General features: G+C 44.8%; 1 protein-coding gene across 7 annotated transcripts in view; it reads right to left on the bottom strand.

Annotated features, from left to right (window-relative positions):
- nrxn2b (neurexin 2b) overlaps positions 1-16,210 on the bottom strand; it is a 282,388-nt gene extending 266,178 nt beyond the window's left edge. For 5 of the 7 annotated variants that reach the window (XM_086105124.1, XM_086105117.1, XM_086105121.1 and 2 more), the window contains exon 1: positions 15,906-16,206. The gene's annotated coding sequence lies outside the window, so the exon portion shown is untranslated. Of the gene's footprint in view, positions 1-15,905 lie in introns of all 7 variants that reach the window. The other 2 variants (XM_086105123.1, XM_086105122.1) reach the window with 2 other exon arrangements.
- Between the last annotated feature and the right edge of the window lie 6,840 nt (positions 16,211-23,050).

The raw sequence follows: 23,050 nt of genomic DNA, 5'->3' as shown, positions 1-23,050 counted from the left end.
TGCACAAAGAAGATGGGTCCCTAAATGCAGAGCAGCAACAGCTTAAATAATTCATTCACTTTAAATTGAGTGGATATAATGCGCAGGATCGGCTCGCGTTGTTTGTGGCCACGTTCAAAAACAAGATGGCTCCCGCCGGCGCTCAAAGGAGGAGGCTCCTAGCGGGAGCCGAGGCAAAAGCGGGCTCGTACGACGAGGGCTAACAGACCGCGAGACAGAACACGAAAAGACGCCAAGTGGGGGCCCCCCAAGAGAGCGCTAAGCCGATTAGCTAATAAGTAGCACCTGAATGCCAGCAAGGCAGAGGTGGTCCAATCACCTTGCCCCAAGGTGGTGTCAAGGATCCACACCATCAACACATTGCGTTGAACTCTTCGCATATACATCCACATTTCGGGGACAAAAAAAAATAGCTGTGAGAGCGGTCAAAAGCTTTTATTTACACGTCCTGCGTTACTGGACACTTGACTGGCTGGAGTCCAGATGACCTTGCAGATGACGTGCTGTTGTCTCACGAGACACAAGATACGCATCCGGGATTAAAAATGCATGTCAGCGTCGGAGGCCAAATCGCGTGGCGCGATACACTCGATAAGACGCGGCGATCATGAAGCAATTATCCAGAAGCAGGGTTGTCAGACTCCGAGGAGGGAAGCCATTATGACTCAGCATAATTCATTTAACCATGAAGTCACTAAAGCATGACTTCAATTCTCCTCCGTTATTCCGCTGTGTGTGGGGATGGAGGGGGCGGGGGGGGGGGGGGGGGGGGGGGTTACATGTCATCCGGGATCTCTGACAGCACCTTGGCACTTGCTGTGAAAACTTACTGTCGTGGGAGGAAGAGACAAAAGGCAAAATGGGACTTTGTCACGACATCTGGGCACGAGATGCGTGCGCGTGGCGAGTGTGCGCGCGTGCCAGAGGAAGGTGGACAACACTTGTCAGGGACGGCGCAAGTGGGCCGGCGGCCTTGTCAAATATGTGCAGCGCACCAAATTGCAAGGCAAACCCCCAACGCCTCGTCAGGTGCAAGTCGGTGATCCCCAAAACACACACACACATACACACACACACCAAAACAACAATTAAAGACCTTGAAAAGTGAATTGCAAATTCAAAAGACTTTTTTGGGAGGTTGAAACTCGGTTTCACCATTTCAGTTTCCAGATTTTCTCGGCGCGGCTAAAAGCAACAACGCACTGCGCCAGAACGTGAGCGCTTTCGCTCACGATCGGCGGTTAGCCGACAGAATTGTGATGGGAAGTCAGTTAGTTAGTTGGAACATGGCCGCTTTAGAGCGCCCTGTTGTTGGCCGCGAATGCATGCTTGGAACGCAGAGAAAGGCCCCCCCCCCCCAACCCACCACACAAAAAAAAAGACTTAATATCTAGTATGTGCACCGAGGCTTCGGCTTGTGTGGCTACTTTAGAGCGCCCCGTTGTCACCCGATGAAATATACTCCAGCAACTGCAACGTTTAAGCAGGTCCAGCGTATTCATATGTCAGTTTTGAAGCCTCATTTTACACACTGATTTTTTCAAATGATAAAAATCACTTCACAGGGACTCCAAATATCAAAATGTACAAAAATGTGGCTCCAGCAGAAGACAAGCGCAAATGTTCGCCAGCATTATCAAGGCATCATGATGTTGTTTATCTAAATGTAGACACTCACAAGTCTGCCCAAGTCCAAAATGGGAAACTTTTGAGTGCTACTAATTCCGGAGTGCAGGTATAATAATACACCATTGGAGAGGGAAGAGAATTAGAAGTGGCACACAACCTCAAGCAGAGTGCTCGCCCATTTCATGTACGGGATGGGAGAAGGCACTCAGGGTTGCATATTTCAACAAGAGCTTCATTGGGCAAATGCCGCTGCCTTTAAGGCCCGACCCCCACAACCATTTGAGACGAGCCCCTTGCTGCTTTGCATTCTGTTAATAATTTTGAAGGAAATAGGGCACGGCGATGAAAGGGAGCGTTTTTCAAGATGGTGATTGATTTGAAATCGTCCCTTGAAAGCAGACGGCCGTGAAAAATTAACAAGGGTGTGTCCGTGGCTGACGACTTATGTTTTATTTCAAGTGGAATGAAGGATTTTTCTAGCCATAGCTGTGAATGGATAATGGAAATGTCTGATCCGGCATCTCCATCCCATGGTCTGTTCACCCCCGCCTCTTGCAGATGTTTTGAACATTCAAACCGATCTGTCACGTAACACATTCTTCGGAAAAGAGCCTGCGTGAATGTCGGCCTTTGTTATCCATCTGTCTTTTATCCCAACCAAACTCTCCTCAAGGAGCGCTGAATGCAGATGAAAAGGTGCACCGATTTCTGCAGGATTACGCCACATTTTTCGGAGGTCCCGGGAGACGAGCCGCACTCCGCTTCCATCCGGCCTACGCGGGTCTTATTGCGTGCTAAATTTGACGTTCGCATGTTGGGGGTGGGGGATGTTCATCTTCCGCTATTCCCAGAAATTTCCCACTGGGTGCTCCATTCAAGCACAGAGCTTTGGTTGAGAAATGCACATGTAGCCCAATGCTAACAAACAATACGAAAGGCTAATAAATTGCATCAACTCTGCAAGAAAACAGCCTTTTACGCAACGGATAGCTGAAAACAATTGCTACAGCGTAAATTCTTTATCCCCTGTGCAGAACGATGAATACGACAGCTTCCTGAGGAGTTTTGACTGGATCTATTGTGTGTTCATGGTTGTATTATACTGCCCCCAGGTGGCCAAGGCACAAAGACCAAAAGGAGCAGCACAAGGTCCTTTGAGATGAAGCAAAAAAAAAATTAAAAGTGGCAAAAGCTGTTTGATTCAAATGCAGAAAGATTGTAATGATGTCATTGCTGTACATTTTCAGAGTACAATTTTCTTACTAAAGCACATGAAAAACCTTTTGGTCATTTTTGTTGGCAATTTCACCACATGTTGGATTTTATTTGGGAATAGTAACTTGTTATTCCAGACCGCATGAAAATCTTTGACGGAATAAAGTAGCAGATTTTGATCATGAAAAACAGCTTGCCTGCCTTGGATCCCGCTCAATAACGCCGTCGCGAGGCACTGCCCCGTGTTTTGTAGCCGGGAGTCTCTTGAACCTCCAAATGGCTCGTGTGAACGCAAGCCTTTTTCCCGCCACAGTCGGGTGGCTGCTCCCTCTTTCGGCGAGGCCACGCACGTTTTGGCGAGTCGCAGCGGGAGGGAGCGGCAGACGGAAGGGAACTCGTCGGAGGCGTGAGGCTCCAAAGCGACGCTGATACGCGCCACGCTGAGCCACAGCGAGCATGTCTGATTGAATGAGACCCCCCCCCCGAGTGCTATTTGAGACCGAACGAGCTCCGACAACAGCGGCTCGCATTCTCTCCGAGTCCAAACAAGATTTACCCCCACCAAAAAAAGAAGCCTTTTACAACATGCATAGTGAGTTGCTAAATATTGAATCTAGCTAGCTGGCGCATTGGCAACTGAACTGACAGACCTTGAGTGGATCATGAAAAGAGGGAGGGGCTTCTCCATTTGGTTCCCAAAGGAGCCGATATGAAGCCATTCGGCATTACGGAGTAACTTGCGTGCAAATTGGCTTCACGGGCCCAAAGAGCCATTCAAAACCAAAATAGTACTCCACACATTCTTTGCTGCATTTTGTCCATCTTTTAGCAGGAAAGGCACAGACATTTTTTGTCTGACTGGATGACTTTTAGGAGGCCTCGCGGGTTTGCCGCATGCGGCGACCTCGGGAGCAAAAGCGGGAGTTGTTTCCACATCATTTATTCAGCGCAAGCTTGATTAAAAGGTCACATCAGAGCGCCGAGGCTGAGAACGTGAAATAATATTCAGGTGAATCATTGCGCATCATAGACGGATCGCCATCGAACGCAACGGTGTGGCGGGCATAAATTCAAGTCATTGACACGTTACCCCAACGAGATGTCTCTCCGCCACTGACTCATCAATTCATTGCTCGCAAATGGGAAAGCCACTGGGTTGTCTTTCTATTTGTTCTCTCGCATCCTCAGCCGCACGGCAACAAGTGATGGCGTCTGCAACTTTGTCCCCGTTTCAAATAGCTCTCACGTCCAGCTCAGCGTGCGCCTATAAAAGCAGATCATTTCCAATAACTCATGGAGCAACTGTCCAATCCTTAAACTTGAAGGATACCTTGAAGAAAATCGAGTAAGGCCACTGCAGGGCCCTAGACGTTTCAGCAGAATATTTTATATATATATATATATATATATAAAATACTGCAGCAATAATTGATTCACATTTTTTTAGGATAACTAATGATGGTGTTGTTCAACTGACCAGCATGCACATTGTTTTATCATATTGCATAACATACAGCAAAAACTGCCCCGGGGTAATTTTCTTGAGACCATTTTGAAAATAAGGAAATTCAGACTGAAGCCGTGCAATCGGTCAGCAGCTGTGCAATTGGTCCTTTGTTATGAAGTGAAATGGTTTTTTTTGTCTTCAGACTGATTTTTAAACGAGAAAAAAAACAATGTTCGATTATTGAACACTATTATCAGTAGGGTACTCAAATACTAAAATATTTCCGAGCTGCAACGACATAATCAGCTCTTGTCATATTTTTAATAGATATAAACCTTGCTCAGGTTTCCGGGATTTACAAACCCCCGCCAACCCCCCTCAAAAAAAAGCTCAATTTTAAAAAGTTGCTCCTCAAATGAATTCACTGATTAGCAAAACTGTTCCAGATGGAAAAAAAGTTACCGTACTTTAAAACTTGTATCAGACTTCAGAGTTTCATTATTCTGCTACATTTTCATGATGAAGGCAGCAAAAATGCTTCATCGTCACCCTGCTCTGTCTTCCACATGCACTGCATGCACACAAACGTCTTCTCCAAAAAAAAAAATGCTAATTAGCGCGAGTGTGAGACCAATGTCAGCAGAACCGGGGACCAATAAGAATCCAATTAGACTTCCATCTGCACACGCAAAGCGTGCAGCCTACAGGCGAGTGCCGGCCGCTTCCTGATTGTGGTCATTAGGAATATGACGAACGTGCCCGGGGATGACGTGCAGGGAGGGGCTCGATGCCAAACACCATGCGGCAGTAATGACTCGCCACAGAGCCAACAAACTTCTTGGTCATTGACCAAACCAAACCGACCCAAATGGCGAGCAGTCAGCTCAAAACGTATCCACAAGAAGCTGTTTTCGTTTAAATTTTTTTAATTTTACCTCTCTCGAGTGACACAAGTTAAGCTGTGGTTGGGATGCGACAAAATTAAACACAGCTGCCGCCCGCCGGAGTCAAAACACGCCTCAAGCTGCAGTCGACTGGGAGTGGGAGTGTAAAAACATGCTCGGCGGGGGGTGGGAATCATTGGGGACAGGCGACAAAAAAGATGAGGGAAGGAGGAGGATGTCTGTTGAAATCATGCCAGAGGCGCATTTTGGAAGCTATTTAGAAAGGGAACCAAATGACAATTTTTACGTTGTATGTGGCAGCACTCGACACAACACGGTATTCCGATCAAGAGATCGTGGAATAAATGGGTTGAGGTTGGGGTTTGGGTACCGCGCTCGCTATTCTGACTAATCTGACACGCCAGCCAGGTATGCCCAACCTTCATTTGGGGGCTCAATCTTGTGCACCATGAAGACCATGTAGAACTGAGAAAATATCCTCATTTGGTACGGTGGTCTAAAATGCTTGGCATACTTATTTTATTGTGGTTATTGCTGTTCGACCAAGCATAGATGAACTTGGATTCGGGTTAGTTGCATGTCCAACCCTCAAGATAAACTGAGTGCACTTTGTCAGGCTTCTAATCTATAAAACCGTCCCAATTTGGGTGTCCCAACAACTTCTGTTGATATAGCTGTTAGGGTCACAGAGGTACTTAAACCTCCTGACCATGATAAGGTGGCAATTCCTCAGAAGGATGTTTTTGTATTTTTTTTTAATTATACCGGAGGATATTTTAGATTTTTTTTTTGTATTTTAATATTTTTAGGAGGATATTTTAGTAGTTTTATAATAAGTTTAGGAGGATATTTTTTTTTTGTATTTGTATATTTTTTATAATATCCTCAGAGGGATGGTTTTTTTTTTGGGGGGGGTGGCATCTTGTGAGGATGTTTTAGATTTTATTTTTTGGTATTTTATTTTTATAATACCCTTAGGAGGATATTTTTGAATATTGGGGTATTTTTTTTATAATAATCTGTTTGGTTATTTTTGAATATATTTTTTATAAAGAAAATTTTGGAGGGAGGTGATATTTTTAATAGTATTCGTAGCATGTTTTATATCTTTTTTTAAATATATATATATATATATAAAATAACCTTTGGAGTAAGTTTTTGTTTATTTTTTTCAATAAAATTTAAGAAAAAAAACAAAGGCTATTAGCCTAGAAAAAACTAACAACTTAACAGATACTTAGGTCTACCAGCTGACTCCATGAAGCATGTCCAAAACAAAGGCCTGGGGAAATCTGGTATGGTGTGATCAACTGAAACAATAGTAATAAGAAAGTGGAGCGTAGGAGAGACAATATGTGAAATATATATTTCGTCGGGGGGCAACAGTTATTTGAGAGGGCCTCTCTTGCCCTTACCTAGACCCGGCCCTGATCTTGTGCCCGCAAAAAGCACATCTCGCCACATGCGGGTTGCTGCGGCGTGCAGCCTTAGACACCTCGCATGCAGTTGTGAAAAATATAAACCACACCACTCACGGCTTAATCCTCATTATGCACGCCTGTGCAGAAGCACCGTAGCGAACCACGGTCTACCAAAACCGATTAGCCAATGAGCGCGTTATCATGTCGGCATTGTGCGAGGGAAGGAATGTGTTCTAAGCGTATTTTGCGCCGTCGCACCACTCAGCTTGAATGTGGCAAAGGAAAATGGCAGGAAATATTTCGGAAGGAAATGAGATAGAAACGAGTGCCATTTTTTTTTTCCTGCGCTCGAGATTACAGCGAATGCAAAGCGAGAGGCCGGTTTCAACCAGATCCAGAAATTCTTCTGGATCCAAGGGAACACACCGTTGTAAATTCCTGACATCAGCAAATTACACGATGATATCATGAGATTGAACTGAGATTCAAGCATGCGATCTTGTCAAGTGGGACACGCTCCTGCCAAACGCGCGGCTCGCACTCCGCTCGGTTTTAACCATTCAAACACGCTCTCATCAATGTCTTCGTTACAGTTTGGATTGTTCGCCAAACTGTACAAATCTTTCAGCCCATTGATATAAAAAAGCTCCATTCGCGATGATGCTAGCATTGCTGCGAACGGACCGCAGTGACGCGAAATGCACGTAGGCTACTTCCTCCCGTGCTAATGTGCATCCGCGCCGCGCTCGGACGGATAAATGTATTTCCAGCCCTCTCTCTCAGTGCTCCCAGGGCCTTAATGGATGCGTCTGACAGATGTTCAACTTTCTTCAGATTTACACGACTCGGGACGCGCGGGCAATCATTGTCGCATCCCGGGATACGCTCTAAAATCAAGCCAGATCATGCAGATTGGATACATCCCGGTCTCACGGGGGTCGGGTGCGCGTTTAACACAAACGCACTTGACCTCAATTCCCCGATAATGAGCGCAAAAACAGTGTCGCGTTTGAGCTCAACATCAGGCCATAAACCCTGGCTGGCTTAATTCAATTATGAAACCTTCACATACCGCTGGGCAGAGGCTGGACAAAAGGCAGCTTAGTCTGCGGGTCCGGAAACATAATCTGGCCTTGTTTACACGGACGGGGTGTCTCAAAGGCCGGGATCCTTGATTCCTCCCTCATGGCTGCGACCGGGAAAATTAATCAGACAGCCAGGAGACATTTGCAGAACGGGAAGACCTCAAACTGTCCATGAATGGACATTCAAAGTCAGTAAACCAAGGACGGTGTCAAATTTAAATAGTACGGGACAATCATCCACCACGGAATATAATCCGTTTTGTCTACGGTGGCGAGACACAGCAGAGGCCCCGGGGGCTTCCCACTCGCCACTTTTCTCGCCGGAGCGCTAGCGACCTTTGATATGGTCAGTGGGCCAAGAATATTCACAGCTTTTTTTTCCACTCTTCTCAAAAGGTGCGCTTATGTTGGAATGTCATACAATCTGCAGGCAAAAAAAAAAAGCACAGCACACGGGAAGCGTTACAGGCACATGTTCAGCCTGCAGCTACCGTGTCTGTCTGGCTCCGCCCACCTCTGGAGACTCCAAAGTGTCTTTCAGCGCGGTGAGCCTCTGCAGTAAAACCCGGCATTTTGTTTGCCGTTCAACACGACGCTGCAACTCGGCTCCCTTGGTTCTCTTCTCGTCTTTGTCGTCTGATCACGGAGGTGTGTCCTTAACTCCCCCCCCCCACCCTCCCCATAGCTTTTGCTACCTCTCTCTCTTCTCTCCCTCTAATCGGAATGGATGATAGCTGCAGTGTCCTCGCGGCTTCATACCTTGTCCCACAACAGGCAAGCGCCGTTGAGTTGAAGGCGCAGGACAAAAAAAAAGTTATCAGGACGTCATCATTTCTGATTTGCAAAGATGAGGAACGAAGGTGTCTGGATGATTACGCGGGGTGCCCATGCGAGGAAATGCGGTCCCAAAATACATTAGGGAGCCGCTCATTTGCATACGGACAATGTCAAGCCACGTGAGCTGCGGCAAACACCGGCAAATAACATCTAGAGGTGAATACGATTAGCTAGCAGCTTGTGCACAAACAGCCACAATAGCATTAGCGTGCCCTGGAGGCCAATGAAGTTATTAAGCAGCAAGGGGACCCTAAAAAAAATAAAAAAATAAAAAAGGATGAGCACTCAAGGTGAGTCAATGTCAAATCACTTTCTGCTTGACTTTCTCCCTCTCAGGTGGAGTCAAGAGGTGAAACAAGTTTTTTTTCTTTTCTCCCCCCATTGTAATCATTTTGCTGTAATCATTTTCACTCTCTTATCATGTTATTCAGCTCCTCTTTAGGCCCTGAGCTAACGAACTTCAATTTCACCCTGATTGGTTGGTCGGTATGTTGTTTCTAGTGTGCCCTTTTATGTCACCTCGCGGCACTATGAGACTTCAGCTCCTCTACACTTCTTCAGTACGGCACTAATATAGTCATTCTACACAGACGATAAAGCATATATGATGATTATATTGTCGGCCTCCCTGTGTTGCTGCACACAAACACAGACACAGCATACATGCTATCCATTAGCCTGCCAATGGAGTTTCTTAGTATAGCTTAGCATTAAGCTAGTGGAGGGGGGGGGGGCTTCCTCGGGCAAAGTTGGCAGTTGTTTTTATGACACAAAGTCAAACTATCGGTTTCATGTTTAGTTTGACAGTAGAACCGCTGTTAACACAGTGAATTTACTCTCAAAAAGAGCTCTTACATTTACCATTTAAAACCGCCGTCCCTCTCGAGCATCTCTCTCGCTCTCTTTATGCGTGCGTGTATTTGTGTGTATGTGTATAGCAGCTGTCTCTGCTCTACGCCGCAGCCGATCAGGACCATCTGCACGGCTAAGGTGACACCTCCGCTGCCGCCTCAGCAAACAGACTTCACCCTGCTTTGCCTGACAGGTGGGTCCCCAGGGGCATGTGCCGGACACTCGATGCGTGCATATGCATCATGCTCAATCTCTGAAGAGGATGTAATCGAACATTTCTTGATGGGATACTAATATAGCTCAGTGAGGTATTGAGCACTGCTGCCATTGCGCGGTAGCGTTTGATGTATGTCAAAACTGTTTATTTATTGAACAGGATCGGAGGCCTCTCTCTCACTCACACACACACACACACACACACACACACACACACGCACGCACGCACGCGCGCGCCCGCACTCCATGACCCAGCGGTAAGAGTGGCAACCAAAATATCAAACAGCTCCACTCAGCACTTTTTTTTTTTTTTTTACTTCCAGCCTGAATTATTCCGCTCTCACGTCTATGGCTTGATATCAAAAGAATGAAGGAGGGAAGTGAGGTGCAAGTGGGGAAAGGTATACGAGTGTGAGAAAGAGGGTGTGTGTGTGTGTGTGTGTGTGTGTGTGTGTGTGTGTCACTGTGGGCGTGTCACAAGAAGGGCTGAGTGCTGTAAATCAGATATAATCATCGTTAGGCTTGTCCCACATGGGCCGTAAGATCTTCCCACCGGCTTCACGAGAGTCAATAAAGAAAGTAGCCGCAGCTAGCACACACAGAAGAGCGAAAACCAGCGCCACATGAACATGTCTCGGCGCTGTCCGTGGTCCTGAAGTCTGAGGCTCGGCCCAAATGGACGGCAGTCCACCAAATGCTTACTTTGGCAGGAGGACCACTTGAAAAGACCCCCCAACACTAGACATACAAACTACAAGCTAAAAATACTTCTTGGGCCCGATTCAGACGCAAATGACGACCGTATCTCCAGCATGTTGCTAATTTTGTTCGAGCTCAATTGTCAAACATTAATTTAGTTGACAGGGCAATTTCATATGCTGTCAATGGCTGATAGATTCCCAGGGATCCATTTTGACAGAATGGGCCAGCGCATATCTGCTGCTGACACCATCTGTGTGACGCGCGCGCACACACGCACACGCACGCGCGCGCACGCGCTCCACGGCTTCAAAGTGTCAAATCGCTGAATTATTCCAGGAGCTCACGGGAGAATAGGAGGTGCGTGTCACCCATACGTGCCAATCGCAAATCTCTCGGGCCAAACCGTGTGTCACGGGGGCTTGGAAGAAACGTTTAGGGCTGAACAGAATCTTGGACCGCTTCCTTTTGGATCGGGAGGGAAGAAATAATAAAAAGACAAGAGCGGGGCTGAGCTTGGAAACCTGCTACGTGCTAAAGACCAACAATTAGCACCATTGATTGGGTGAGTGGCTCTGAGCCCAATACAATTTGGGGCCATTTCACTTCCCAGCCGTGAATTGAAAAGCATGATCTTGTAACATTATCGTGCCATCGATTTTTTTAGGTCACTGATGAACAAAATAAAACACGCCGACTCCAAAATGGGCTTTGTGTTGCAGTTTTTGTTGTTTGTTTTTTTTTAACCTGATAATACAAATGCATGCTGGACGGCGTTGATGAGGGGGATCTAACGCAGTCCCTCAGCACATTTTCGCTTCCAGGAGCCAAAGCGAAGTGGTGACTCAGCACAAACGTGGCTCATTTGTCCCTGACAAACGGGGATGGAGCATCAATAAAGACACATACGGCTGTCCGGGATCCGTTTGAAAAGAAATGTTCACATTTCACAGACTGGTGTGCAATTTAATCAAAAGGGCACTACGCGTCAGTCCCTTTGCGACGTGCATGCACTCAGGGCCAATAACGAGGCGCTCTATGGCAGCCACACCAGTGGACTACCCAAATGAGAAATGCATTTTCGGGGGGCGGACAGCTCGATTGATGACTGCATGTTGCCATTGTCACGTTGCGAGGTGGTGGTGGACCCCAAAAAGCAGGCAGGAGGGAGGAGCAGGGTGAACTTTACGAGCTATATTTAATAAAACAGAGAAAACTGAATCCAAAACAAACAAAGTGCTAACAACCAAAACTAATCCAAAGTAGCAAAACAAAACCATGACTGTGGCAAAAAACCAACAGGAACAGAACCATGACAGAAATAAACATGACAGTTGCAAGCAAACAGCAACAATGACCCGACACTGAGTGTTCGGGCAGGGAGTCCTTTGAAAGCCGCTAATTATCTAACGGCCAACAGGTATGCAGCTGCAGGGTAAAGCCCCACAGTGCCACCTGTTGGTCACAAACCGAAACATGACAGCCATTGCTTACAAGCTCGGATCAATCATTGGAGCCCAGGTTTCAAAGAAAACATGGTGAAGCAGCATTTAACTGCTATGCTGCATGAAAAGGCAATAAGTTGCCAACAGAAGTGAAATCACATTCAGAACCTCCACCCAAAAAATAAATGAAAAAGTGCTGTATAAATGAAGATGTATTGTGTTGTGTTTAGAAACACATCTGATTCGACTTTACAGACTTGAACGGCTGCAGATCCTACGGCTGACGATTTGCAAAGCAACGGAAACATCCACAACGTGGCACAGAAACACAGTCAGAAATAATAAGCTGTTGTCCAAACCAGTCCTTCAAGAAACATTGTCCACTAATGGGGATAATTATTGCACTCTTAAGTACCTGCTTGCACTTTTTCCAAGTCCTAAAAGTGTACAAGCTGTCAAGACCCAAGTGTCAAGGTAATCGAAGCAGTGACAAGCAATTAGAGCAAAAGTCTGGTTCTTTATTGACAACGCCATTTGAGATTTCAGGTTTCAGTTTGGTTGGCTTGGTAGCATACGCTGGATCGTCATGCTGGTTTTATGCGAAACAAACTGCATGATGGCGCACAAGTGGAAATTGTGCCGATCAGTGATATCCCACAGCGCGCACGGATTAGTTATAAACACCCACTCCTCAATTATGAGCGTAACACTCTTATGCGCGTCCCATATAGCCGTTACACAACCTGCTCCACTTTGCAGTCGGAAAGCATCTGGAGCCAATCGCAGCTTCCAAACGTCTCGACTCATGTTGGACCCGAGCTCGTCATGTGCACAGAAAAAGGGCCTTCCCCACAAAGCTCGCAAGAAAAACACACACACACACACACACACACACACCCTTCTCACTTAAGTGTACTTCCAAGAATTTCTATCCCAAAAGTTGAGCAATACGATAGAGGAAAGATTCCACATCAGGCGAGTGCCAGAGGCTATAAAGAGCATCTTCATTAATTCATTGGCGGTGCACGCTTTTTACTGGGTTACTCAGAAATGAAAAAAAAAAAAGGGATCTGGGATTACATAGTTGAAGGGGGAATTAAAAAGAAAAAAAAATCATCAAACATTCAGATATACTCGCGCCCCATGCTGAATTAATGCATAACCCAATCTTTAGTGGAATACGCTCGGATGCAAAGCGCAGGATTCTCCCTGCGTGTCCCTCAACGGCTCCTCAATTAGGAAGACCAAAGGCGCATTATTAAATGCGGCGCCGCGCTTTGAACTCAAGTGCCGCCATCTCACGACAATTTTGCCAGATGTCCTCTGCGGCCCATGATGGCGAGGAAAAAGGAGAGATTTGCTGGCTGTCAAGTGTATGCCAAAGCAACAGGTGGTACTATTACCCCTGACTGGGAGGAGCTTTTAGGCCAAGCAGAGATCTCAATCCGGTCAAGACCACAGATTCATATCTGGCAGGACTAACAATTGGCCCAGAGAGCAGCCATCTTACATTGCCACTGTCACTGACATCTTCAGTTTATTTTTGGAAACGGTATGATTGTGAGTGTTTTAATTTAGGAGACCCAAGAAGAAACTTGACTGTTTACATCGACGAGTCAGAGTACATTATCTCAGTGTCGTATTATATTTTGCAGCAATATTTTTTTCCTGCTGGGCTTTTGTTTTCTATGGTTCTGACATAATGATGTCGACGAATCTTTGGGTAGCACTCGTCGGGGTACCTTGTAAGACAGAATTTATAATGGTCTTCTCACTGATGAAATGTGCATATAGTGCTTCTCTCAGACTTATTGAAACAATATCTTTTTATGGGTTTAATGCAGTGTGCATCCAAAAAATTTTTTTTAAAATGCGAGAACCTCAACTCCTGAAGTCATTAATTTTTTTTTCTCAGCTCCCCCACAGATCAGTCACCCCCCCCCTCCACCAACGACCCCTCCCAAAAGAAAGAATCCCGGCGCTGTGACTACTCCACACACTGTGGCATTCCCCCCGTACAGACAAATACCGTGAAAATGCCACTGGGAACTCAATGTCTCCTAGATCGGTACGATTAGTGAGTGGCAATGCAAGATGGCCGCCGACGGTTTCACTTCTCGCTACGGCCTTGTTGGTCCATCATACATAAGTCCGTGGGAAAGACACAGTAATAACCAAAAGCAATTTGAGGAAGTAGATTTCATCAGTGGGGACTGATCAACAGAGGGTGGGGGCTACCCGACCACTGATGATGATCACCAGATTTTTTTTTTTCCTTCAAGACGTCAACAACAACAAAAATCCACCTATTTATTTAAAATCTTTTGCCACAATTTTTTACCCGTTGACTCATTAAAAGTCCATCTTCAAGTCATAGATAGGACCAAGGTGGGGCGCGACGACGTCAATATTGCTGTTGTTTTAGATCAATTGTGTCAAATTCAAGGCCCGGGGGGCCAGATCTGGCCTGCCACATCATTTTATGTGGCCCACGAAAGCAAATCAAAGATGTCAACTTTCATAATGCTTGCTAAAATCACTACCAAAATTTCAAATTCTCATTTGTAATAAATAAGAGTGATGCTGTTAGCATTTCTTGTTACCAAACCTCTCATTACAATAATTTAAACAATAGGTGAATAAACCGTTATTCTTGACTTCTTTATATGGTTTCAGTAACAACGGCCCTCCAAGCGAAACTAACTCAAATCTGGCCCGCAACAAAAATGAGTTTGACACCCCTGATCATGACTCCACTGTATCTGGATAACATGTCAACAAAAGTCCAACATGCGTTGACGACGCCTTCGTTAATATCACCCAAAGATTTGACCTCAGTCTGGATCTTCCCGCCAAGGAAGGGAAACCTGATCGGATCAATAAGTCACCACTGAATCCTCTCCCTCGCTTTCTTCCCCCTCAGACCACCTTCCATCCTCTCTTCCACATTCACGCATGCAATCATTCAGAAACAAGGGGAGCTCCTTCCTGGCCGCTTCATCAAGAAGGAAAAGTGAGAGAAGTGCAGCAAAAGGAGGAGTGGGGCGGCCGCGTTTTCCCATCACTACGCGCTTGAATGCCCAAACGGAGAGCGAATTTGGTGGGGGTAGAATCCTTCATATTCCTATTGTGTATGTCCTCGCCTTTTTATCCAAGTGTCTGCCTTTATGAGTCCCTTAAGCTCCTTTCACCTCTCGACTCGCTCGCATGCTGGACGGATGAGCGGGGAAAGATGGATGAGGGCCAGGCAGGGAGCGGCGAAGGAGGGAGTTAATGAGGCAGACTGCATGTCTCTCGGCCCGCCGTGCCAGGGATTACAGCAAGATTACCCCATTCCCATTCTCCAGCACCTCCAATTTTCACACTCGCCGTCGACGTGGATGATGAAAAATATGAGCGACAAAGCCTCCGTCAGGCCTGGACTGCAGCTTGGACCCGTGCACCAGCATACTCAACACTTTGAAGTTTTTTGGGGGGGTTCTTCTGGGGGGGGGGGGGGGGTATATTTATATGGAGGCGATGCAAAAGTTGAAGCTGTCTTGTCAACCACACTAGAGTTGAACTGTCGGTCAAATGATTAGGAACAGCCAAATAGTATGAGGCTGTTACACTTCAATGTATGCGACGGTATCCGTCAAATTGTTTATTTCATTCCTTTAGATCTCGGAACAATTTATTACCCAGCTAAGAAGAGGAAGAAGTGGTTCAAAAAGAAACAGCCCATACAAGGCAAAAACAATTTTGTGCCTGTGCGTAAAAGTTGTACGTAACGAGTGCGCACCTGCAAGCAGTCAACTGGATTACAGTCCAATGTGCCACATTGGACCTGTTCGAATACTCGCGTGGCGAGACAAACGCGCACACCGGAGACGTAAGGTCACTTTTTGACGTCACTGACAACAGAATGATCAACGCACGTGGCTTTTCAACACATTGACCGGCGTCCGCGGTTTCGTCAAAGGTCCGGAAAGCGTCACGGTGCCTCCAATCAATCAAGCACTGTGGAGCAATTACGCACCGTTTGCGTAATCGCAACCAACCCAAATGTCGCTACCGTCGTGCATCTGTTTGCCACATCATTGCATTGTCTGCCTCCCCCCGGGAACACCTGTCAGCATTAAACCGCGGCAAAGAAGAGAAAAGTGCCTACTTACGTCTCTGCTGCAATCCTCGCGTTGTTATTGTCCAGATTTTGAGGTGCGGGGAAGAGGTAGGAGCAGCCCCCCCTCCAAAAAAAACAAAAACAAATTCCCAGTGTGGATGTGTGTCACGCTTGTCTCTTCCGCGTCTTTATCCACAGCAGATTTCCACAGCTCTGCCCCACCACCATCGGCATTCAGCAAGAAGCACAGCGTCTGTCCTTCAAGACGATTGTGAACCCTCCTGGACGCACGAAGCGCTCCACCTGCAGACACAACCGGATGTGAAGAAAGGACACGGGCTTCAAAATAAAAGCAAGGCAGCTGTTCGGGGTCCTGTGAGCTTTTGTGTTCGCGTGCTGTGGTGCCATTTCTTGGGGTGGCTCGTGCACATTCACTGACTGCCAAGTGGAATTGCGCGGGTGCGCCTCTTGCAGGCTGGTGGAGGCTACTGCTACTGCTCTTTTTTTCCACCCCAGGAAAGTAATAATAATAAGAATAAATGATGATGATTAATAATAATAATAATCATGATGATCATGATTATTATTATTAATAATAATAATAATAATAATAATAATAACATGTTCACTGACAGCACTAGGTAGCTCCTTCAGCCAGAGACTGTTACACCCGCGCTGCAAGAAGGAGAGATACCGACGCTCGTTCCTACCAACTGCTGTCAGGCTGCTGAATAAAAAATAGCAACAATAATATTAATAATAATTAAATGATGTGGAAAACAACTGTAAATAGCACTGCGATTTATCCATTTTGTATTTATATTGCACTTAATTGAACAGTGTTTGTTTGTTTTTTCTTCTTCTTTCTGCCTACATTCTTGCTGCTGGAGGCTGTAAATTTACCCAGTGTGGGACAAATAAAGGATATCTTATCTTATCTTATCTTCATCTATGACCTGAATGAAGACAAGGACGTTAATGATCCCCCCCAATCAACTGTTATTTTTATCCTTCTTGGCGAACAAAAAGGGGAAGGGTGAGCAGTTACGCACAGAGTTGGAGGAGGGGGAAGGAGCAAGATGAAAGTCACGGCAAACATCCATTTGTCACTGATACACTTTTGTTCTTCTGATTAATGTGCAGGGTCCTAAAAAAAAATACAAAAAAAAGTAAAAACATTAAAAAATAAAAATGAAAAAAGGAAAACATGAGTAGCCCATGGTTCTGTTCTAAAATTAGCTCAAAAGTGATGGGACAGTGACTTTCTAAGAAGTATTAAAACGGAAGACGAATATTAACATTTGTTCATTCAAATGTAATCTGGTACACATTTCTTCTGGTATATTTTGTTTAAAATAAAAAATAATGCAGTTTTTTTAAAAAGAACAGTTCAGAGCTGTAATTTTAATTAATACAGTGATGTTTTTGCTCACGGTTATGATACCTTCAGAATCTAATATTGGCCCATGCCTCATTGGGACTGTCTCATGATGCCAAGCACAAGAGAATCGGATTGGATTTTTAATGTCTACCTTTTACACTTGTAGAGGATGTAAATGAACCATTTTCAATCGTGCATGCAGTGCTCTGAAAATCCAACCGTTTGCCATAATATAAGCCTTGATACTTGTAAATCTATCGTATGTTCATTTTCACCTCATGTTTAAGCGCCAGGATAAGAATGTAGACCTTGTTCCTGCCTCTTTCTTCGAAATTGTTTTATCACTGCGGTGAGAAAAGATGTCGGCAGTCGGGCGTGTGGTCGCGAGCCAGATGCATGAGGCACGCATGATAACTGCCTGTTCATGTGTGCGCATACATAACCTCGCCTAAGGAGACATACGCAGACACTGCATTAACATTTTTTTCGGCTCAACATACTTAATTCCCTTTTTTTTTTTAAACTAAACGTGATGAGCGCACATATTTTTTTTTCTTTTTAAAGTAAACATGACGCGCCCTTCACCGCCACCACTTCTATTGACAGGTTACTCCATTGCATCAAGTCACATGCCCCTTTCCCGGGCACATCGACGACATTGTTAAACTTTCAAAAGGCCGCCTTACACTTGAGCGGGAGATCAATCCGAAGCCATTGGGAACCGTTGAACACGCCTCCGCTTATTGATACTTAAGTCAATAGCGAGTCTTTGGAGAGCCTTTACATTGTGAGGCAAGCATGCAGGCTCAATGAACGTATGGAGGGGCCGTCATCAATTATAGTCCGGTGTCAGAGAAGCCTTGATTTGTTTTTTGTTTTTTTCCAAAGGGAAATACAGTCAAATCAATACAGTGTCGCCGCTGCTCTTCCACTAGCAGAATCAAGGCGTACCGTTTTACTTTTGCGTTGCAAAATCCCGTCGACGACGGCGCGTGAGGATCTTCTTTGCAAATGTACGATGACACCGGCGCAACGTGCGCACCGTTGAAGAAATGTCTTGTCTGATGCCGTGTGGCAGGAGGAACAACAAGCAGCAAAGAAAACCCACGCAGCAAACAAAAGCAAACAGATGAAGAGATAATGTGTCAGAAAAGGCACTTTATTCTATCTGCGTCGTGAATCTGTTGTGCTCGCGGATGTGGATAACTGCACTGTGAGGTAAAAGGCGGGAGGGGGTGGAGGGACGGCGGAGGGCTGGTAAAAGGCAAGGCGGCTTTACTCATACAGTGCGTTTCATACACGCGATAACTCAATGTGCTGCACACAATTAAAAGTGCAACATTCAATCGCATTTACAAAGAAAAGAGTTAAAGCAAAGTAAAGAAATAAAAGTAGTTTACGAAAATCCGGAACAGAACGTGCAGGGCAAGAACATGATTTTTAGAAATGCTTTGAAAGACCTTAAATCGAAAGGTATGGTCAAAGAGCATCGAATTGAACCTGCATTGAAAAGGGGGCTGACATTTTTTTACAGCATAACAGCTAAATGCTGCTTCACCATGTTTGCTTTGTAGTCTGGGCTTCGACCCTGGTTTACATTTCATGAGAATTTCTTGAATGTAATCAGGACCTCAACCGTTCAGCGTTTTATAGACCAGTTGCCGAATTAGGGAGTAAGCGTAAAATCTTTAGAATTGGAGTAATTATTCTGATGTCTTTGTTTGGTCTGCAGCTGTTTGATGCTCTTTTCAGGGAGTCCAGTTCAAAGACCATTGCAATAATCAAGTTGACTGGACTTGATAAGCTTCTCCTGCTCTGCTTGGAGCACGCAATGCTTCAATCTGGCTGATTTTAGTGATTGATGTGATAGGACTGCTGAAAGTCAGATTTGAATCAACCAGCACCCCGAGTCTCCAGACTTGGACCTGGGCCTCTAAAGACAGAGACTCCAAGTGTTTCCGAACAGCAATCTTCATTTCTATATTGCCCAAAACAATGACCTCGGTTTGGTTTTGGTTTAGCGACAACAAATTTCGGTTCTTATAAGTTCTTATTAAAAGAGCTGCCTCTGAAGGAGTAGCCATGAAGAGATGATCCGGGATGATGACTCCCTACGTATTTACCCCACAGAGCCCTTTCGACATTCATTTGCGAGTGTTTGTGCAGCGGTGCAAACCTCAGCACATTTTGCACCGGAGCAGAAAGCACAACGCTGTGGGATTGTTTTCTTGGGTGACGCACTTCAGTTTATTTGCATCTCTACATGGGGGTGGGGGAAGGTGGGGGGGGGGGGGTGCAAATAACATGAGATGCCACTCCATGTTGGGTTCTTTTTTTGTTTTCTACATGTTTTAGTCCAGCTGGTGATCCCATCGGTACGCCTTGTGTTGTGAGAAGAGCATTCTTGAGCAAAGAGTGTTGTTATCGCCATCATCGCAGCGGCTGGCTGTTAGGGGACACTTATCGCAGGGTGTGAGGGTAAGCAATTATTCCCGCGCTCCTTCAAATCCCACCAGCCCCAGATGGCGGGAGCACTCACAGCACACGGAACAAGCTCACAGCGCCATGATGACATATTGGAATAACATGAGATGGAGGAAGCCGTAGGAATTTGAAAGTTTGTCCTGTCACAGCTATAACTTATGAATTTATTTTTTTTAAACCATCAAATGCAGCAGAGAGGTTTCAGCTCTTCGGAGAGGATAAGGAATATATGACTGTGAGTACTGTTACAATCAATGTCTTCATGTGTTGCTGCACGTTCCAGTTCGAGGTTATTGTAGTTAATGAAAATTAACGCAATGACAAAAATGGAAAAAAAAAAGGAAAATAAAATTGTGCTTTAACAGGGACGGTGGTTAATGCAGTGGACAGTTTATCATGTTATCAGGTTGCAGGTTATCGTTATTGGCGCATGAAAGGGTGAACTAAAAAGCAAGTACATCTTATGTTCATAAAACTATAATTGCGGCGAAAATGTCCTTCGTTTTCATCCTTGACAGTGAATTGCAAACATACGCGTTCAGGGTTTAATTTAAATGTATTTATTTCTTCATTGCCGTTCCGCCATAAAGAAGGAGCAAGGTCAAACGGTTATTTGGTAATTGTGGTTTACATTATTATACAACAGGAATTGTAATGATTTTTTTTTCATCTTCACTCAACAAGTACATATCAAAAAACTCAAACTAATACTAAAACTAAACTAAAGGAAAACCTTTACGAATAGAAGAATAAAAACGATTCCACACTAACAATCCTGCTCTCAAAACGAATTAAAACTCAATTTCAACAACAAAAGTCAAAACGAAATTAAAAACCAACTATAATGAAAAAGCCTAAATCTCAGCTGCTTGAAGGGTTTTACATAAATATTTGTCTACCGGTATATGTTAGTGAAGGCTCAAGAATGGTTCACGTACTCGGGTCTCTATTTGTCATGCCCAGTTTGTGGTGACGTCAGAAGGAAGCGACGGAGTGAAGTTTTGTTGTTGTGTGTTGAAAAGAAAAGACAATAAACGGCCGCCCAAGTCGGTCCCGAGTTTTGATCATTGTTGGAGAGATTTAGAAAGCCTCTAAACTCGGATGTTTCATTAGCATTAGCATTAGCAAACAAAAGGCTCAAATAAATAATCGCATAAATTCTCCGGGGAGTGTGTTTTGCAAATGGTTGACAACTCGACAATAAACGTGACGAACGTCCCGCGCTCCGTCGCGTGTTTCATAAGCTGCAACCGAGTTGCCCCCGCCTTCCGCCAACCTAACGTCGCTTTCTCTCCCAGCACCTTACCCCGACTTGCTCCCATTGAATTGGCTCACTGCCACAGGGAAGTGTGCATTTTATGTCAGCCGGGCGTCTGCAAGAGGGGAAGGGATGCTTCAATCCTCGGGGGGAAACAAAGCTCTCAAACAGCGGGGGGCGAAGGTATCACCAGTGGAGCATTAAATAAGGCAGTGTTCAATGTGCCGTGTGACTTTCCTGGAGCGAATTGACTCTCCCTTCTTTTTTTTCTTGGCACGCTAAATGACTTCAGTGTCTCCAACAGTGAGGCTATTCATGGACATCAACAAGTAGCTGTCGGTCAACTTTTAATTGGACACCGTTAATAGTCTAGTACAGTGGTGGGGGTTGTGTTTTTCAAAAATAATTGGATTTTAATCTTAAAGCACCTCCACGAAGAGATCCTGCAGCGTTTGCTTCGTTCACTTTGGGAAAGGAGAAGAAGTGGGTACCTGATCGCAATGCCCTGAGCATCTGACACTTCCTGGCCAAGGAGAACATCCTTCTTAAAACCGCCTGATTTTTTTATCTGAAATCAAAACACCTCATTTTTCCCCATTGAAATGAGTGGAAATGTCAATAGTCCCCTCCCAGGAGTTAAGAAGGAAAAATAGCACTCTGCATGACTGTAATTACATAAACATACGTCAATGACATCATTGAATGCCAAGAATGACAGCAATTTTGCCACTTTTTTTTTTGTTGCTTCAGTTCAATGGGTATTGTGCTGCTCCCTCTGGTGGGTGTGCACTCTGGCCACCTGGGGGCAGTATAGTACAGCCATACAGATTTACAGTACATGGAGATAAAGTTACTCCTCTGTAAGTCGCAATAACATTGTTGGTTCTTCACAGAGGATAAAGAATATATGCGCGTGGTTATTTTGTGTCCACACGTGTTGTTTTTAAATATCCGTTGCTCCTACTTAGCCCATCTCCGGCCTCGTTTGTTAGTAATCGGCTAAACTGACTTTAATAAGGCAAAGCTGTGCGGTTGTTTTCAATGCACAATGTGTATCTTTCACTTCCCTCCTCTTGAAAAAAGGACTTTCAATTAAACAAATAGGAAGCAAAATATTACCGAGGAGACATTGAAATTCAGCGTCGTGCACAGTAGCTGAGTCTTAATTATGGCAAAGGACAGAAAGACTTCCAGCAGTCCGTGAAAGAAGAAAATCAATTTAAGCAGGCTGATAAAACCTCCCACATTCTGTGCGTGTCATGACGGTTGCATGGAAGCGCTTGGCAATGACTCACAAAATGCGACAACTTATTTGATCAGCTGTATCAATTTCTCGTCCAGCTCATATGAGGGGTAAGTTCTTACCCCTAGCATACATTCGATATCAATTGAATCTCGATTGAAATTGATACTTTCTATTTTTCTTTTCGAGTTTTTTTTTCACTGTCTGGCTATGCACATTTAATCAATTAAATTGCAATATTGAACTGGAACGTGTCACTGCGGGCAATTTGTGTGCTCTGCTTTGCTATTTCCAAATATCATTTAATTTGACCGTTATTAGCAAAATAGCATTTCCCTATCTACCAGCTGTGGACTAAATGAGAAGATGTTTCAGCGAGGCTGTTTGCGGAAAACGCATCCTTATAATTGGATGCAGCAGAATGTTTCCTTCGAATTGAAAAACGCAACATGGATGACAATTAGATCTGTTTATTTCGTGTCTCAGTGTTGTATTAAATCTCGACTTTTTTGTGTTTTGTTTGTTTTGGTCCCACCTCATCTGCCTTATCTGTGAAATTAAGCATTCGTCACTCAACTACGACTCCACTGGCTCCATTCTTCATTCTTCATGCATGCATAACGCATAGCGGGGACACAATTTGTCACCTTTGCACACCACCGACATGTTGCACGGGACAAACAGGACAATCATGATGAAAAATGTTCAAACACCAATTGACTCCAAAAATGATTAAAAATAAAAAATAAATAAAAAAATAAAACACTGTTGCCTTACAATGACAGCAACAGATTTTGTGGACTGTCAGTCTAATTTTCCAAAAAGATCCTG

Source organism: Hippocampus guttulatus, chromosome 2 (assembly GCF_054856545.1).
Source record: "Hippocampus guttulatus isolate MCC_2025c chromosome 2, RoL_Hgut_1.0, whole genome shotgun sequence".
Lineage (NCBI taxonomy): Eukaryota > Metazoa > Chordata > Actinopteri > Syngnathiformes > Syngnathidae > Hippocampus > Hippocampus guttulatus.
Note: the sequence above shows the minus strand (reverse complement) of the source record. Positions and strands in the feature narration are given on the sequence as shown.